The sequence below is a fragment of the Protopterus annectens genome, chromosome 16.part0 (assembly GCF_019279795.1).
Source record: "Protopterus annectens isolate FY-2018-M chromosome 16.part0, PAN1.0, whole genome shotgun sequence".
NCBI lineage: Eukaryota > Metazoa > Chordata > Ceratodontiformes > Protopteridae > Protopterus > Protopterus annectens.
The window spans coordinates 603,646,167-603,665,962 of NC_056750.1; the positions used below are offsets into that span (position 1 = coordinate 603,646,167).

Consider the following 19,796-nt stretch of genomic DNA (forward strand, 5'->3'; position numbering starts at 1 on the left):
CAGCTACCACTGCAGATTTAAAGTTTCTCGCTTGGAAGACTGCATTCCTCTTGGCTATAACTTCAGCAAGGAGGGTTTCGGAGCTGCAAGCTTTGGCTGTGGAGCCTTTTCTTATTTTACATGCTTATAGGGTCTCTCTGAGAACCAACCCCTTCTTTATGCCTAAGGTGGTTTCTAGCCTGACCCTTAATCAGTCCATGCAACTTCCTACCTTCTTTCCTAATCCTCATAATAGAGGTAAAAGAATCCTACATTCTCTTGATGTGCACAGACAGCTCTGGTTTTACCTGGGCCTTTGGAAATCAGCACAGTTATTGGTCAGTTTTGCCCCTGGAGCCCAGGGCAAGGCTATTTCTAAGAAAACCATTTCTAAATGGATTTCACATTGTATTACTTTTTGTTATTCCTTTCATGGCAAGGTTCTTCCTCAAGGGGTTAGGACCCACTCAACTAGAGCAGCTTCCACTTCTGCAGCCTTTTTAAGGGGTGTCCCTACTAAAGACATTTTGGAGGCTGCCACATAGTCTTCTGTTCACACTTTCACAAAGCATTATAATTTGCCTTTGTTTTCTAGAGCAAGGGCAGGGTTTGCCACTGCTGTTCTGCAGGGCATTATCTCCAATCCTAGATTCTGTTGGTTCCTCCTCCCTTTTCTCTGGGCTTTGGTAATCAACCCATTGGTTAGGACTGAAACAGTGAAACATGATGAACATAGTACAGTTGTGTACACTTAACATAAATGTAGATGTTCGAGTGTACTCACTGTTGCAGTCCTGGTTTCCCTCCCTCTTTCCCCCTTTTTGGTCCTCTCCTGTTCTCCTTTCCTAAGGCACAGGCTAAATTTGGTATTGTTTGCCAAAATTGCTTTAGGTTTGAGCCTAGTTTTCTGGGGGCTTCTAACTGTTAGGGCAAGAAAGACTGAGGAAGTGACGTTGGCTGCCTCCTTTTATATTGGACATCAGGACGATGTCCTTTACAGTTGACGACAGCTGATGTCATATTTATTTACCTTTGGTATTCTGGCCGATCGAGGATTACCAGGAGCCGGATAACCCATTGGTTAGGAGTGCAACAGTGAATACACTTGAACGTCTACATTTATGGTAAGTGTACACAACTGTACTTTCTTTGCCTTGGATAGGGCCTTTAACACTTGATCTATAGAGATGTGAGGTGTGGGACAAGTATCAGGGATGTCAAATGGGCCTTTGGGGGGGGAATAGAGGGTGAAGTTTGCGATGAACCTTAGTCAAACAGGATCAGTATAAGTGGTACCAATAAGTATTAATTCGGAACAAACCTGGGCTTTTGTTATGGAGGTTCCTGACATAATGGAAGAAGAACTTGTAGTTTCCCTTTGTTTCAGAGGCTAGTTTCAACTCATAATTGGTTTTGGAGGTTTTCACTAGTGATTTAATTTGCTTGTTGAGGCTGAGGAGGGAGTTTTTCCAATTTGGAATGTGTTCCATTTTACCCCTGGACAACAGTTTCTTCCTTTTGTTGTAAAGCCTTTTGATAGAGGATGTCCACCAGATAGGTTTGTGTTTCCTTAAGGAGCAGATTTTAGTTCTGTTGGGTATGGCTGAGTCCATGCAGTTGTACAGGTTCTTGTGTACTGCATTGTCATACTGTTCAGCATAGATGTTCATCGTGCATATAGCTGCAGTAATCACAGATGGGTTTTCTGCCATCGGGCGGGTCCTCGGTCGGACGAATTCCAAAGTCTAGGTCCGGCGTCGGCTGTTGTCGCTTTCTTTCCTGACGTCAGTGAGGCAGGGGTATATAAGACACAGCCGACGCCATTTTCTTCAGTCTTTTTTGCCGTGCGGTGCCCGAAGCAGAAGCAGTTCGCAAGTGCCTGTCGGCCAGCTCCTGAATTTACGAAAAATTGGAAACCGAAGTCGTCTTTAAAGCTAAGTACCCCGTTGGGGAAACTTTTCTTGCCTCAGACCGATGTCAGAAAAAGTTAACAATTGTATTTCTTGTGGGAAGCAAATACCGCATAAGGATTTCCATTCCCTCTGCATACCTTGTTTAGGCCCAAACCACGACGTCTCGGGCTGTCGCTTTTGCGCTACTTTCATTAAACGCACTATTAAGTGTCGGGCGGAGTTCGCCCAACACCTTTTTGGTAAAGCCTTTGATTATAAAATGTCGTCGGAGACTCAGACTACCGTTTTGTCCAAAAAACGCAAGGACAAGGACTGACACGCGAGGTCCGCGGTCCCCACTGACACCACGCTAAAACCGGCTACATGTGGTCCGGTTCTCAGCAAGACGCCTATGCAGTCCCTGACTACTGACGACACTTCTTTGGAGGTGTCTTCTGTAACCGAGACCGCAGGTATCTCGGACCATACCCAGACTACAACTGCTGAAGCCACTGTGAGCGTTGAGCCTCCTAATGTGGACAGGTCCACTTCCACCCATGGTGTCTTTAGACCCTCATCTTCCTTTTCCATTAAGGCCTTTACTAAGTCCAAATCAGCCAGGCATCCCAAGAGGCCTGTTGCACAGGGCCCATCTCCAGGCCCCATGCCTAAAAAGCAGATTCTTAAAATGGCTGAGGATTTAATTACTCTTATCAGGGGTTCCCAACCCCCTCCAGACAAGAGACCCAGAGTGGAGGAAGATTCTCCCTCTTCTGATCAGGGCTCCATTTTTTCAGAACATTCTGATGTAGAGGAGCACTCTTACTCCCTTTGAAGATTCTGATGCAGAGCAGTCCATTCCTTCTGTATCTCCTCCAGAGGATTTTTCTTTTGGGGGAAACCTTGCACACCCTGAGGGAACACTTCCATTGGGAAGGCCAAGACTTTTCTGATTCCAAGAAAAGACTTAGGGAATTTCTTTTGTTACCTCAACACAGACCTCTGGCGATACCTCCTGTCTTGGACATACTTGATGATGTTTATTCGGAGGCTTGCCTTAATCCGGATTCCCTGCCTCCTGCCCCAGTCAAGCCTGATAGGTACTACAGAGTTCCTAACTCCCACCAATTTCTTTACAAAAGCCATAATGCTGACCCTGAAACCATTTCTCAAGGCCCCAAGGGAATGAAGGCCTCTACTGCTAAGAATCCACTACCCTCCGAAAGAGAGTCAAGATCCTTAGAAAGGTGGGGAAAAAAGGTATATACCTCGGCCACCTTAGCCATGAGGGCCTTAAATTGTCAGTTTCATATGCTTAAATATCAGCAGTTTCTGTTATCACAATTAAGAAATAAAATGTCTCAACCTGAACAACCAGATTTGAAGGAGTTGCAGGATATGATGCATAGTGCAGAACAAGTGGGTAAAAACACCTTACAATGTGGCTATGATGCCCTAGAGGCCTCAAGTAGAGCTGCTGTTACAGGATCAGTCATTCGTAGACATGCCTGGCTTAGGGAACAAATCTTGCCTGATCATGTGAAAGCTAAACTACTAGATGTAAAGTACGGACCAAGCCGACAAAACTTGGTAAACTCTATAAAACAAAGATAGCAAAAAAGTGTGTAATAGCCACAATAAAGGCACAAGAATCGTAGTTTAGCGCTTGCTTCCACTTTTATTACAACGTGAACTTCAGAAAAGACATGAGCCCTCTCTAACTCATGTCTTTTAAAACCAGATACAGGAAATGATGTCATGATTGAATTGATTCAATCTTGATTAATTATTCGATTAATAACCAATACTTTTTTAAAAAAATAGCTTATTTTCTTAAAACATGGACATATTGAATAAAAAACATTTCTAGCTTGTATCAATAGCATTTTACCAAATGCTATCATTGTTAATTCTCAATTATAATGCAATTTCACTGTAGGGATGTTTACCTACATGCGCATATGTACCTGTGTGCAAATACACACCCCACATATAAACACACAAACATATACACACACACACACACACACACACACACACACACATATATACACACACACACACCCACTTACATACACATATATATGAACACACAAACGCTCACAAACATATACACACCCCCCCCAAAAAAATATATACAAACTTGGACACCATACAAGCGCACCCATGCGTATACACACATGTGCGTGTGTCAAAAATACACTATTGCACATAGCTAAATTTTGGAATTGTCATCCAAAATAACTAAAACTGTCCACTAGCTCTTTAGAAAAAATACAAGATAAACTTGTTTTGATATACTATAGTACATATATACACGCATGTGTATATATGTATGTGTGTACATACGTATGTTTGCACATACATATGCATATAACACTTCTAAAATTTGTACGAGTTTATATATATTTTTTGGGGGGGTGTGTATATGTTTGTGAGTGTGTGTGTGTGTTCATATATATGTGTATGTAAGTGGGTGTGTGAGTGTGTGTGATGTGTGTGTGTGTTTGTGTGTTTATATGTGGGGTGTGTATTTGCACACAGGTACATATGCGCATGTAGGTAAACATCGCTACAGTGAAATTGCATTATAATTGAGAATTAACAATGATAGCATTTGGTAAAATGCTATTGATACAAGCTAGAAATGATTTTTATTCAATATGTCAATGTTTTAAGAAAATAAGCTATTTTTTAAAAAAAAAGTATTGGTTATTAATTGAATAATTAATCAAGATTGAATCAATTTAGTCATGACATCATTTCCTGTATCTGGTTTTAAAAGACATGAGTTAGAGAGGGCTCATGTATTTTCTGAAGAAGTTCACGTTGTAATAAAAGTGGAAGAAAGCGCTAAACTATGATTCTTGTGCCTTTATTGTGGCTATTACACACTTTTTTGCTATCTTTGTTTTATAGAGTTTACTAAACTACTAGATGCTCCTTTACAAAAGGGTGTGCTATTTGGTAATAATGCTGAGGAGATAATACGGAAAATGGAAGAAAAAGCCAAATCTATGCAAACTGTCAAAGCTTTTCTACAGGTTCAACCACCACGTTTTAGCAGAAATTGGCCTTCCAAAAACTGGTCCTTTCCAGCCACGGACAAGCCCCAAAGAGGTAGATACAGGTGCACAAGGGGCAGAGGACAATCACAAGGATCATATAGAGGCAGGCAATGGCAAACTCCAGCACCAAGAGGTGGCGAAGACAGTGCACAACAATACAGGAAACAAACCCAATGACTTCCTCCTTTCCATGCCAAGCAAGTCTCAGCTGGCAGCACCCTTGGGAGGAAAGCTGGCATTATTTACAAGAAATTGGCATATTGTCACAACAGACAAATGGATCCTGGACGTTATAAACAGAGGCTACAGATTTCATTTTCACACTCTTCCAAAAATGAGAGGCATGCCAAACCTGCCACACAATCAAAGGACAGAGGCACAACTACAAATTTCAAAGCTCATAGACATGAAAGCTATTCAAGAGGTACCTACTCACGAACAAGGTCAAAGTTTTTATTCCAGGCTATTTCTGGTACCAAGGAAAGGAACCGACTGGAGACCCATTTTGGACTTATCCATCCTAAACACATTCTTACTCGCACCAAAATTCAAGATGCTCACATTACAGCAGCTTCTTCCCATGCTGGGCAAGGAGTTTTGGCTGGTAACATTGGACCTCAAGGAGGCATACCTGCATGTCCCAATCAGACAAAGCTGCAGAAGATACCTCAGATTTCTTGCAGGTTCAGTTCACTATCAATTCTCTGCATTGCCCTTTGGCTTATCTACTGCCCAGAGTATTCACGAAATGCCTGGCATCAGTAATTGCCTACTGCAGACTTCAAGGGATACAAATTTACCCTTATTTGGACGACTGCCTGATCCAAGCGGACAGCAAGCACATACTTCTGGAACATCTGGCTTATGTAACACGGTTACTGAATTCCCTGGGATACACAGTCAACAAAGAGAAATCCAGGCTAACACCATCTCAGAAAATAACTTTCCTGGGTGTCAACTTGGACACAAACACCCAGATGGCCTATCTTATGCCAGAAAAACAGGGGCAACTAACTCAGTACTTTAAAATACTAGCAAATTGTACCAGGCTTACTGCAAGGAAAATCCTGCAGGCTCTGGGCTTCATGGCATCTTGCATTCTCTTAATCCCATGTGCAAAGTTGCATATGAGAAAACTTCAATGGTACCTAAGAAACCTATGTTCTCAACACAGCCACAGTTTGGAAACAATAATACCAATAATTCCATGTTTGCAAAAGGAATTTCTATGGTGGGCCCAAGCATGTCAAACAAACACAGGTCTCCCATTCTGCAAGCCTCAAGCAAATCAAGTCATCACAACAGACACCTCAGATTACGCATGGGGGGCGCACATGACAGACAGGTGCATTCAGGGCAAATGGTCCCAAAAGGAAAAGCACCTTCACATCAATCAGAAAGAAATGCTAGCAGTGATAAATGCAATTACGGCTTTCAAGGACCTCCTGCATCCAGGACAATTATTGATAAGAACAGACAACACCACAGTAATGTGGTACATAAACAAACAAGGAGGAACACATTTGTACCCCCTGTGCAGACTAGCCATGACACTTTGGAACTTGGCTGTGGAATGGCAAATCGAACTTCAGGCACAGTACTTGCCAGCTTTGGAAAACACGTTGGCAGACAATCTAAGCAGAAATATGACAGATCCACACGAATGGAAGTTGCATCCTCAAGTGTTTACAAAGATGATCCAAGCGTGGGGGAGGCCAGACATAGATCTCTTCGCCTCCCACAGGAATCATCAATTGGAAAAGTTCTGTTCAAGGACCTTTCATCCAATGGCCTGGAGAGTGGATGCCCTTTCATTCAGTTGGACAGCATGGACAGTTTACGCTTTCCCACCTCTGCCTCTTCTGCCCAAGGTACTCTTGAAAGCAAGAGCAGACAGACCGAAGATGATACTGATTGCTCCAGACTGGCCAAGGCAACACTGGTACCCACTCATGAGGAGCCTAACACATACTCCTCCCTGGTCCCTACCTCTAATGCCTCTTCTGCTGACTCAGCACAGCTACAAAACTCTTCACAGTCAGCTGAAAACACTCAATCTCACTGCATGGAAAATTCCTTAACACCACAACAGACCCTACTCCCCAAAAAGGTGCAGGATGTCATTTTGGAGGCCAGAAGGCCATCTATTAAAAAGGCCTACTCCGCAAAATGGAAACGGTTTTGCTCTTGGAATGAGAAAAAAGGCCAGGACCCTAGAAAACTGAATTTGCCTCAGGTATTACAGTATCTAGCTGAGCTGCTGAACAGTGGACTTTCATTTTCCTCCATAAAAATCCATGCCTCAGCCATTTCTGCAGAATTCAACACTGATCCACCCTTATTCTCTCACCCACTCTTAAGACAGTTCCTCAGAGGGGCTAAGAATATAAGACCACCAAGGAAACAACCAATGCCAGCCTGGGATCTTAATTACATTCTAGAAAAATTAACATTGCCTCCCTTTGAATCAGCTGCCTCAACAGATTTGCAATATTTGTCCTGGAAAACAGCCTTCCTTCTGGCCATTACCTCAGCTCGTAGGGTTTCGGAACTACAAGCCCTCATGGCTGTGCAGCCCTTTTTCATCTTCCATCAGGACAGGGTTTCCCTTCGAAACAACCCGTCATTTATGCCTAAAGTGGTATCCAGGGTAGCTTTAAATCAAGCCATACACTTACCTATCTTTTACCCCAATCCTCAAAACAAAGGGGAAAGGCTGCTACACTCCTTAGACATCCATAGACAGCTATGTTATTATTTGGACAGAACAAAGCCTTTCAGGAAATCAGAACAACTTTTTGTGTCCTATGCTGTAGGAGCTCAAGGGAAGCCAGTTACCAAACAGACAATTTCAAAATGGATAGGCCACTGCATACGGTTTTGTTACTCCTATCATGGAAAATATGTCCCTACAGGCATCAGATCCCACTCCACCAGGGCCACAGCTACCTCTACAGCCTTCCTCAGAGGAGTTCCTACCAAAGATATTTTGGAGGCAGCCACTTGGAGTTCTGTGCATACCTTCACAAAACACTACCACCTGCCTTTATACTCCAGAACTAGAGCAGGCTTTGCCACTGCTGTGTTGCAGGGCATTCTGGCTCACCCCAGTTCCACCTAGTGCCTACGACCCTGTGCGTAGCTTTGGGATTCTACCCATCTGTGATTACTGCAGCTGTATGCACGATGAACATAGTACAGTTTTGTACCTACCATAAATGTAGATGTTCGAGTGCTAATACAGCTGCAGTACAGTTTTCCCTCCCTCCTTCCCCTCTTGGTACAGGCCTAGGGCCTAACCCCTCTTCATACAACCTGATTGAGTTATCCTTCTATGGTATATTTGCTTGCAACTACTGATTTTTGATTATATTGCATTGCATGTATATAAATATAATTTATGTATTGCCTTCCTTCTGGGGGCACCTGACATCTGGGGCAAGAAAGACGGAAGAAAATGGCGTCGGCTGTGTCTTATATACCCTTGCCTCACTGATGTCAGGAAAGAAAGCGACAACAACCGACGCTGGACCTAGACTTTGGAATTCGGCCGACCGAGGACCCGCCTGACGGCAGAAAACCCATCTGTGATTACTGCAGCTGTATTAGCACTCGAACATCTACATTTATGGTAGGTACAAAACTGTACTTTGTCTGCATCATCTGAAGGGGGCAGTGGTGTGAAGCTACTGATACCCTCCCTTAGGAGGTTGTAGTCAGCTTATGAGAAGTTTTGTAGCCTGGTTACGGCTGGGGAGGGGTTGGGTGGGATAGAAACTTCAAATGAGACAGACTGATGATCTGATCTCACTAGGGAAGAACATACTATGGGAGTGGTGCAGCAGTTGCCTGTGTTGGTGAGAACCAAGTCCAGAATGTTATCTCCCCTTGTGGGGAATGAGAAGAGCTGATCCAGTATGTTATAACTGATGAAGTCAAGGAATTGTTGGGCGAGTGCATTAGTGCAGGAATAGTTCACCCAGTCTAAGGTGGGGTAGTTGAAGTCACCAAGGATCAGGGTGTTAGGGGATACCTTTGTGGAGTCAAGTAGGTCCAGGTAGGACGAGTGGGTGTTCTGAGTCATTGAGGGGGGTCTATAACTGGCTATAACTTGGATGGGTGTTTTGCCAGCTGTCATTTGCACCTGGAGTAATTCCATTGTGGCATGCTGACAAACCAGTCTGGAGGTGTGCCTGTCCTTAATGAAGATAGACTCCAGCACCCTATTTTCTAGAAGTGTTCTGGCTGGGACCTTTTAGGCAAGGCATATAACTTTAACAGAAGCTTTGGTGAGGTTACCTGTACTTCCAGGCCTTTCCCCACCAACTTCCTCAGTGGTTTGTTCAAATACTTGCCTTCATCTTGCAGTTTCAGGTCAAGGTTTTTGCCACTAAATGAAAGTATATGTTCCCAGCCTTTCCCTCCATATGTTAACACTGGTTTATCAAATTCTTTAAAGCAATAATAGTCTGACTTGAAAATAAAACATGATTAATTCAACTTTCCCAAATAAATTATTTTACTCTTGTACAAAGTTGTCAAAACTTTCCTAAATCTGAGCATCTGGTGCTAATGTTCTGACCATAGCTAACCATCCCGTAAGTTTCTTCTCGAGTACCCCTAGATCCCACTGTTCTTTCATCATCTTATCTGTTGTAATCCCATATTATAAAGGCAGTCTCAGGAAAAAGCCCTGAGAGATGAGGATGACATATTGCTCCAAAAAAAAAATCTCGCATGCCTTTCTTAGTTTGGTAATGCTGGGCCCCCATTCTGCTTAGAGTCCACTAACTTTTTGCCAGAAATCCTTTCATGAATTTTTATTCCAGAAAACAAATCCTGTATAAGCTTCTATAAATCCTTTACTGCTTTATTCCAGCCCATCTGGGGGCTTGTCAAAATGCTCCAAAAAAAAAAATTATAGGAAGCAAGAAAATCTTAATAAACAAGACACTAGCTTTGAAAGTTAAGTGTAGTGTGTTCCAAGAAGCAGTTTTAGAACTAAACTATGTGAGCAAAGGTGCAACATTCCTTTTAATCATGTTTGTGGTTGCTGTATCCAGTTGAATGAAGCATTTTGAAAGCAGATATGTAGAATAACTGTTTTCTTCAAGTTAAGGTTAAGGCCTGAGCATTCACTTAAGTTCTCGGAGTACATACAGATGCAACTTCAGGGAGATTCTTAAGGGGGTTCCTCCAGGCATAGTACACAGGTCATCTGCCTGTAAGGGCCTTATTGACTACCATGCTATGTTGTTCAACATAAAGACCAAGGATTTCATTTGCCATACTAAAGAGCAATGGAGACAGGGAGCAACCTTGTCTGGCCCATTTAGACAGGGAGAAGCCACAGAACAAAAGTTGTTTGTGCTCTCCTGGGCCTGGGAAGCCTGGTGAAGGAGTTTACAATAACCAATACATTTTACAGTCCTAAAGATGTTCTTCATGTTTTACTGTTGCAGTCATTACATTTGGGTTATCTGCTTGCAGTAGCCCTCAGTCGGCCTGATTAACAAAGTCTTGAGTCCTGCTTCGGTTCTGTCCCTTCTTGCATGACGTCAGGTCGTCAGGGGTCTAAAACATGTAGCCGACGCCATTACATCAGTCTTTCTTGCCGTGTGGTGCCCGAAGCAGAAGCAGTTCGCAAGTGCCGGTTGGCCAACTCCTGAAATTTTCGTTTTCGAGTTTCAGAACCAAAGTCTTCAACTAAAGCCAAGTACTCCGTTGGGGAAACTTTTTCTTGCTTCTTACTGATGTCAGTAAAAGTTAATAATTGCATTACTTGTGGAAAGCAAATACCTCACAAAGATTTTCATTTGTACTGTATTCCTTGCCTAGGCCCTGACCACGACGTTCCTTGCTGTCTGTTTTGTGCTTTATTTAATCAGTGCACTATCCGTCGTCAGTATATTTCCGCTTCTAAATATTTCGGTTCTCGGTTTAATTACCCAGAAATATCGTTGGATAGCCATCCGACTACCGGGATTCCGAAAAAATGCAAAGATAAAGACAGAGACAGGCCGCCGAGGTCCAAAGCTGGCAATGACGTTTCTCCTAAGCCAGTCGCAAGTCTGCCGGTACTCAGGTGCTTTCGCAGCCCCTGATACCTGCCACTTCTGACTCGCAGGCCTCTACTGAGACCCATTCGGAGTCTGGTACGCCATGAGATGCTTCAACTGTGGAACCTGCGGATGTCTCTAACTTGGATGGGTCCGGAGCCACTGTGCAGGCACCGGCTTCTGAGGGTTTTTTCAGGTTTATGGACTTGCCTATTAAACTGATGCCTCCTTCTTCATTTAGGCCAAAATCTTGAACCATGCTTAAGAAACAGACGCCCAGGCGGCATGCTCAGGCCTCTATGCCTGAAAAACAAATGATAAGAATGGCTAAAGATCTTATAACTCCAATCAGGGGAAGCCAACCTCCCCCTTCTAAGAGACTTAGGACTGAAGTTGTTTATGAATCTTCTGAACAGGATTCTGATTTTTCTGATGATCCGGATTTGCCCTTATCTACTTATGAGGATTCTGATGCAGAGGACTCTATTCTCTCTGCTTCCCTTCCAGAGGATTTTTCTTTTGGTGAGACCTTACATACTCTAAGGGAGCATTTCCACTGGGAAAGCCAGGATTTTTCTGATTCAAAAAAGAGGCTTAGGGATTTCTTAGCTATACCTCCTGTACTAGACATTGTTGATGATGCCTTTTCAGAATCTAGTTTGGCCCCTGATTCTTTGCCTCCTGCTCCCAGAAAACCTGATATATATTAGAGGGTTCCTGATTCTCACAGGTTCCTTTTTAAAAATCCTGTTGCAGATCCAGAGACTATTTCACAGGGACCCAAGGGCATTAAGGCTTCTAATGCTAAACATCCTACATCCTCTGTTAGAGACTCCTGGGTGCTGGATAGATGGGGTAAGAAAGTTTACACTTCTGCAACCTTGGTCATTAGGGCTTTAAACTGACAGTTTCATATGTTAAAGTATCAACAACATGTTACTGGATTGCTTAAACAGAAAATTATGTTAATTCCTGACTGTGCAGCAAATAAAGAATTACAGGATTTAATGCATTCTGCTGAACAGGTTGGAAAACATACTTTGCAATGAGGATTTGATTCATTAGTGGCCTCTTGCAGGGCTGCTGTTACTGGATCTGTGCTCAGAATGCATGCTTGGCTTAAAGAGCAAGGTTTCCCTGATCATGTTAAAGCTAAATTGTTGGATGCTCCCTTAAATCAGGACCGCTTGTTTGGCAACAAGGCTGAGGAAGTTCTTAAAAAGATGGAAGATAAAGCAAAATCTATGCAGACTGTTAAAGATTTCTCACAGGTTCAGCCTCCTAGATTTAGTAGGCACTGGCCCTCAAAAAATTGGTCCTTTCCAGCCCCTCCCAGGTCTTCGCAAGCCAAACCCAGACACAGCAGAAACCGCAGGTATCAGTCTCAAGGGACACACAAGACTAGGCAGTGGGGGGGGGGGGTTCTGCACCCAAACCTGGGAGTAGTAAGACTCCCCCCAATGGAAAACTTTCTCAATGACTTGCTTTTAAAACTACCAAGCACTTCCCAACTGTGAATGCTCCTTTAGGTGGAAAGATTGGTCTGCAGGCCAAAAACTGAGAACTCATGACCCAGGACAAGTGGGTTTTAAATATAGTATCTCAAGGATACAGATTTCATTTCCACACATTACCAACACCAAGTGGGTGGCCAGATCTACCCCAAATCAGTGGGCAGAGGCCCAAAATCAAGTACTCTCTCTGGGGGCGATTCAGTTGGTACCAGAAGAGGAAAAGGGACAAGGTTTCTATTCGAGACTTTTTCTGGTACCCAGAAAAGGCAATGCATGGCATCCTATTCTGGACCTTTCTATTCTAAACACCTTTCTGGTGATTCCAAAATTCAAAATGCTGACTCTTCACCAGCTGCTTCCTATGCTAGGCAAGGATGCATGGTTGGCAACACTAGACTTAAAAGAAGCATACCTGCACATCCCTATCAGGTTGTCTTACAGAAGATACCTACACTTCAAAGCAGGCTACATGCACTATCAGTTCTCTGCACTGCTTTTTGGCTTATCTACTGCGCCCAGGGTATTCACAAAGTGCCTAGCTCTAGTCATTGCATTTTGCAGGCAAAGAAATATTCAAATATACCCATACTTGGACGATTGTCTAATTCAGGCAGAGAGCAAGGACATTCTTTTGTATCATCTGGCCTTTGTTCAAAGGGTACAGACTTGTCTGGGGTTCACCATAAATGAAAAGAAATCCCACCTGGTACCCTGTCAACAAATTCTATTCCTGGGATCAAGCTTGAATACAACTTCCCAGATGGCTTTCCTCATGCCAGAGAAATGGATTCATTTGACAACTTAGTTCAAACAAGTGGCCAGAAAAACCCAGCTTATCTGCAAGGCAAATACTTCAAGCCTTGGGGTTCATGGCCTCCTGCATTCTTCTAATTCTATATGCAAGGCTGCATATGAGGAAACTACAATGGTATCTCAAAAGCCTATGGTGTCATCATTCACAGGATCTAGAAGCAAGGATTCCTATCATACATTGCCTACGCCTAGATTTCCTTTGGTGGGCAGAGGCCTGCCACCAAAACAGGGGACTACCATTCACATTACCCCCTGCTGCGCAAATCTTAACAGCAGACGCATCAGACTATGCATGGGGGGCTCACCTGGCAGGAAAGTGCATTCAGGGCAAATGGAACACAAGTCAAATGCACCTGCACATAAATCAAAAGGAAATGTTAGCTGTACAGATTGCTCTGATAGCCTTCAAGGACCACATTCTTCCAGGACAACTAATGGTAAAGATGGACAACACCACTGTCATGTGGTACATAAACAAGCAGGGGGGTACACATTCTTACCCGCTTTGCAGACTAGCCATGGCATTGGGAAACACAGCCTTGAGCTACCAAGTGAATCTACAAGCTCAATTCCTGCCAGGAAAACTAAATACCCTGGCAGATGGACTAAGCAGAAACCTCATGGACCCAAACGAGTGGAAACTGGAACCAAGGATTTTCAACATGTTGACAAGCAAATGGGGGAGCCCAGATGTAGACCTGTTTGCCTCTCCCCAGAACCATCAACTGGACACATTTTGCACAAGAATTCCCCATAGGCTAGCTTGGAAAGTGGATGTTCTATCCTTCAGGTGTAAAAAACAGTTTATGCCTTTCCTCCTCTGCCTCTGCTGTTCAAGGTACTACTAAAGATCAAACAGGACAAGCCAAGGACGATTTTAATTGCACCAGACTGGCCTCGTCAGCACTGGTACCCAGTCTTGCGCAGTGTGTCACACTTGGCTTAATGGCACCTGCCTCAGACTACTTCCCTGTTGTCTCAGCAGGAGAACCAGATTCTGCACCCTCAGCTGCAAACCCTGAACCTAGCAGCCTGGCTAATTACCTAATCTCTCCTTTACCATCCCTCAGTAAATCAGTGATGGATATCATTTTAGAGACAAGGAGGTCTAGTACTAGACAATCTTATGCTGCAAAATGGAAAAGATTCTGTGCCTGGAACCAATCTCAAGGAATGAATGCAGCAGTGCCCAGTTTATCTCAGATTCTACAATCTTTAGAAATACACAGATGGAATGTCAATAAATCCACCGTATAGAATACAAATCAATTTAATAAAATGTTCAAAACGGAAAAAATAATAAACAACCTTTTAAAATTCTATTATGGTTTTAGTTTGGTAGAACAACCATTCTTATGTATTGTTTAAACTGTGACACTTTACCAAAATAGTATCATTTAAAATCTATAAAATAAACAACAATTAGGTTTATACAAAATTTTATCTTAAATATGCTCTATATTTGTCAGATTCTACAATACTTGACTGAGATGCTTCATAAGGGCTTGTCTTTTTCCTCCATCAAAATTCATGCCGCAGCCATTTCAGTTCATTATAGCACAGAGCCTCCCCTCTCCTCTCACCCACTGCTCAAGCAGTCTTTCAGAGGGGCCAAAAATTTAAGGCCACCCAGGAGAGCTCCAACTCCAGCCTGGGATCTTAACTTTGTCTTGGAAAAACTCACTCTTCCTCCTTTCGAGCCAGCTGCTACTGCAGATTTAAAATGTCTTTCCTGGAAAACAGCTTTCCCTTTAGCAGTCACTTCTGCAAGAAGGGTATATGAATTACAGGCCCTTATGGCAGTGGAACGTTTCATCATCTTTCATGCGGACAGGGTGTCCCTCGGAACCAATCCTTCCTTCATGCCCAGGGTGGTATCCATTGTGGCTCTTAATCAGTCCATTCATTTGCTTGCCTTCTTTCCTAACCCACAGAACAAAGGGGAATGAATACTGCACTCTTTAGATGTGCACAGACAGCTTAGATTCTACTTGGACAGGACTAAACCTCAAAGGAAATCTGAACAACTGCTGTTGGCATTTGCTGCAGGGACAGAGGGGAAAGCTATTTCAAAATAAACCATTTCAAAATGGATAGGCCACTACATTCATTTCTGCTATAAGCACCTTGGAAAACCTATCCCACAGGGCATCAGACCCCATTCAGCCAGGGCTGCATCTACCTCTACAGCCTTTCTCAGGGGCGTACCTACTAGGGACATCCTAGACGCTGCTGCCTGGAGTTCTGTACATACTTTCACAAGCATTATCATTTGCCAATTTTCTCTAAAAACAGAGCTGGTTTTGCCACTGCAGTCTTGCAGGGCCTTATAGCTGGTCCTAATTCTATTTAAATTCCTCCTCCCAACCATAGCTTTGGGAATCTACCCAAATATAATGACTGCAACAGTGAAACACGAAGAACATAGTACAGTTGTGTACACTTACCATAAATGTAGATGTTCGAGTGTATTCACTGTTGCAGTCCTGGTTACCCTCCCTCCAGCCCCCTTTCTTCTTTTGGCTGTACCTCTACTCTCACTTACTATGTTCTAAAAGCTTTTTGGTGTATTTGCTTCTTTGTTGGAGGTATATCCTTGTATTTATATATTTGATTGCTTCCCATTAGGGGGGCACCTGACATCTGGGGCAAGAAAGACTGATGTAATGGCATCGGCTGCATGTTTTATACCCCTGATGACCTGACGTCATGGAAGAAGGGACAGCAACCATTGCAGGACCCAAGACTTTGTAGTCAGGCCAACTGAGGGCTACTGCAAGCAGATAACCCAAATGTAATGACTGCAACAGTGAATACACTCAAACATCTACATTTATGGTAAGTGTACACAAGTGTAATTTATGCATAACATCCCATATAAAATTCCATTCCATAATGTCAAATATCTTATGGAAGTTCATGAAAAAGCAGAAGCCTATGTCCTGGTTTGATGAAGCCCTTATATGTTCCAGAATGTACATACAAATTCTGGTCCTCTTGTCCTTCCTGTTATGAGATTGGCCTAATGGTTAAGGTGTTTGCCTTACAAACACAAGGTACAGGATTTCAATCTCACAGGGGATAATTGGCTAGGCTTAAAATGGCTCACAAGGGCAGTTAGCCTAGTACTAACCTAACCTATAAAACCCTGTTGTGATTGTCTTAGTAGTATGGACAGAATTTGTTCCAATTTACCTGCCACCACTTTGGCAAGAATATTAGCTTTCAAATTTAGCGGAGAAGTGGAGTGATGCAGGGTTAGCTGGAGCCTTTCCTTCCTGCTGTAATGTCTTAATAGATCCTAGAGAAGTGAAGTTTGATAATAGCCCCAAATTCAAATTCCTTAAACAAGTCATCCAATATTCCACAAATAATATTGCCATAGGTTTTGTAGAAATCTATCAAGATGCCGTCCGGTCCAGGCGGTATTCCCCCTCACTTCAACAAAATGATAGCCTGCCTAATCTCTTCTTTAGAGTTGTCCTTGTTTAGATTTGTGAACTCTGCACTGGTTAACTGAGGTCAGATAACCTTGGAAAGGAAAGTCAATTGCAGGATTTGTTTCAGTTTTACCTTTCATGACACTGTTTATTTCCTTTTGAGTTTTAGGTAAAGATTAGTCTCCCCTGTCTGGGGCTGTTATAGTTTGTTCATATTTTCTTTGCTAAAATATTTGGTGCTTTGCTCCCAAAAGTTTTTCTTTTAACCATTTTCCAGCTCTCGTGAATTTTAAAATTGGATAAATTCCAATATTCCTCTTTTAGTGACCTAAGCCAATAGTCTTAACATTTTATTTCTCCCCTCTTCTTTTTTGGTAAGTTTTCCTTTACCTTAATATTATTCTCTCGATTTATACTGTATTTTTCTTCATTTATTCTACACCACTCATCCTGAGAGATACAGTGACTCCCGAGAATTTAACTTAAACATTTTTCATTTAAGATATAGCAGTGTATCATCTGCCTCATGTTGTTGCCAAAAGGTCAGCGTAAACTTCACATGACTGTCTTACTAGATTCCTTCCTAAGCATTAGTGGCTCCATCCTCCACATTTTTTTTCAGGATATATATGCCATTCAATTCTATCTAGTATTAATAAAACTGAGTGGTTGTCCAACAATAACTGAGTAAGCTATATCAACTTGTGCTTTGCCTGGTACTAAGCAGGAATCAGCAAGAAAAAAGTCAGGCCTACTAACCACACCCATAGAAAGCACCATAAATGTGTACTCTAGCTTTCGTGAGATTTTTATCTTTTATGCATCCACTAAGTAAAAGTTTTCTTTAAGCCCTCCATATGCTTCCTATTCTTGCACACTATACTACTCCCTTATGATATCCTATCTGAGTATCCTGTGTTACATTAAAATCGCCTGCAGTAGTTACAGGAGTGCACCTTCCCCCCACCCCCACTCCAGGCATCTTCAAAATGTGTTGAGATATTTACATCACCTTGATTCTGACCAAAGCAATTTCCCAAGAGTAGCCTAACAGTGATGAGTTTATCCTTCACTTGAGACCACTTTCTACCTGTGTCTGTTTTGCCCTCACCTTTAGACCAAAGCAACTCTCTTTTTAATCAATGTTAAGATTCCCCTTTTAGCTTTTTAGTAATGGATTGTATGCCCCATCCTTGCCCTTCTCTTTCTAAGTATCCCATTTCATTTTCCCTAATTCATTTCATTGAACATGAAAATGTGGATCCCAACTTATGCTCCCTCTCAAGTATAGCAGTTTGTTTAAATGGCTCATTTATACTCCAAATGTTCCAAGATACAGTTTTAATATTGCTGTATGTAGTCTGTGGTTTAAGATTTCCATCCTTTTGACATTCCCACATCATCTCACCTGGGGATGAATTTAGAGCTGATGGGTGGAAGGCTTGCAGCAAAGTATTGATTTACAGAACTCCCTGTTCCTAATTTTACAATTTTCTTTTCAAAGAAGACTAAAATAGAATAACCAGAAAAAAAATTCTGCAATAAAATTTATAAACGTCAAAAGCCTGCATATGTAGCCATATTAAAGGCCACAGTGATGGACATAAGTGTGTATTAAGAAGGTACAAAAAGGAGACAAAGGGGCCATGGGGCTTTGAGCATCCTCAGTTCCCATCCTCGTATCTTACTTTTCTTCTGAGCCAGCTTAAAATGTACATACTGCCTTTCTGCATAGATACAGTTTATCCCTCCTTCAACCTCCTTGTAGTCAGCAACATTGACAAGTGCTTAAAGAAAGGAGAAGGGAGAAATGCAGCATATTTATTTTCTGCCTTGCAATGCCAAAGAAAACAAGATTGCTTCATGTAGTACATAATGCTACCCGGGCTATCTCCATTGTCTTGTATGGACTTTAGCTATTCATAGAAGAAAAGGTTAGAGCAGTCCCCCCACCTCCAGGCAGTTGTATTATTTAATCACCATTAACCAGCATTGCTCCTAGGAAGGAAAATAAGATGCAGAGTTACATCCTGAAATACCAATTAAAAGTAAATCTCATGCCCCAAAAAGTAGATGCATAAATGTACACAGAAAACACATATACAGTTATCAAAATGTTTTTATAAAAGAAAGTATAGCATTTAACAAGACTAACATTGAGATAGCTTATTTTGGAAAAGAACTTTGCATATAGGTATATGCTGTAACTAGCGCAGAAAGTGCATTAGCTAATATGACAATAAATGGAGGGAGGGATGTTCTTCGTGTTTCACTGTTGAGTCATTACATTTGGGTTATCTGCTTAAAGGTAGCCCTCAAGTCGGCCTGATTAACAAAGTCTTGGGTCCTGCTTCGGATGCTGTCCCTTCTTCCATGACGTCAGGTCGTCAGGGGTATAAAACATGCAGCCGACGCCAGTAGATCAGTCTTTCTTGCCGTGCGGTGCCCCAAGCAGAAGCAGTTCGCAAGTGCCGATCGGCCGACTCCTGCAATTTTCGTTTTCAAGTTTCAGAACCGAAGTGCAGTGCCCTAAGCAGAAGCAGTTCACAAGTGCCGATCGGCCGACTCCTGCAATTTTCGTTTTCAAGTTTCAGAACCAAAGTCTTCAACTAAAGCTACGTACCCCATTGGGGAAACTTTTTCTTGCTCCTTACCGATGTCAGTAAAAGTTAATAATTGCATTACTTGTGGAAAGCAAATACCTCATAAAGATTTTCATTCGTACTGTATTCCTTGCTGAGGCCCTGACCACGACGTACCTTGCCGTCGGTTTTGTGCTTTATTTAATCAGCACACTATCCGTCGTTGGTATATTTTCACCTCTAAATATTTCGGTTCTCGGTTTAAGTATCCAGAAATGTCGTCTGTTAGCCATCCAACTACCGGGATTCTGAAAAAACGCAAAGATAAAGACGGAGACAGGCTGCCGAGGTCCAAAACTGCCGACAACGCTTTTCTTAAGCCAGTCGCCACTTCACTGGTACTCAGTGAGGTGCTTTCGCAGCCCCTGATACCCGCTACTTCTGATTCG

The 19,796-nt window shown here is 42.5% G+C and overlaps 1 protein-coding gene across 1 annotated transcript in view; it reads left to right on the forward strand.

Moving 5' to 3' along the window:
• LOC122790749 (twisted gastrulation protein homolog 1-like) overlaps positions 1-19,796 on the forward strand; it is a 654,522-nt gene that overhangs the window by 242,619 nt on the left and 392,107 nt on the right. The gene's annotated exons all lie outside the window — the stretch shown is intronic.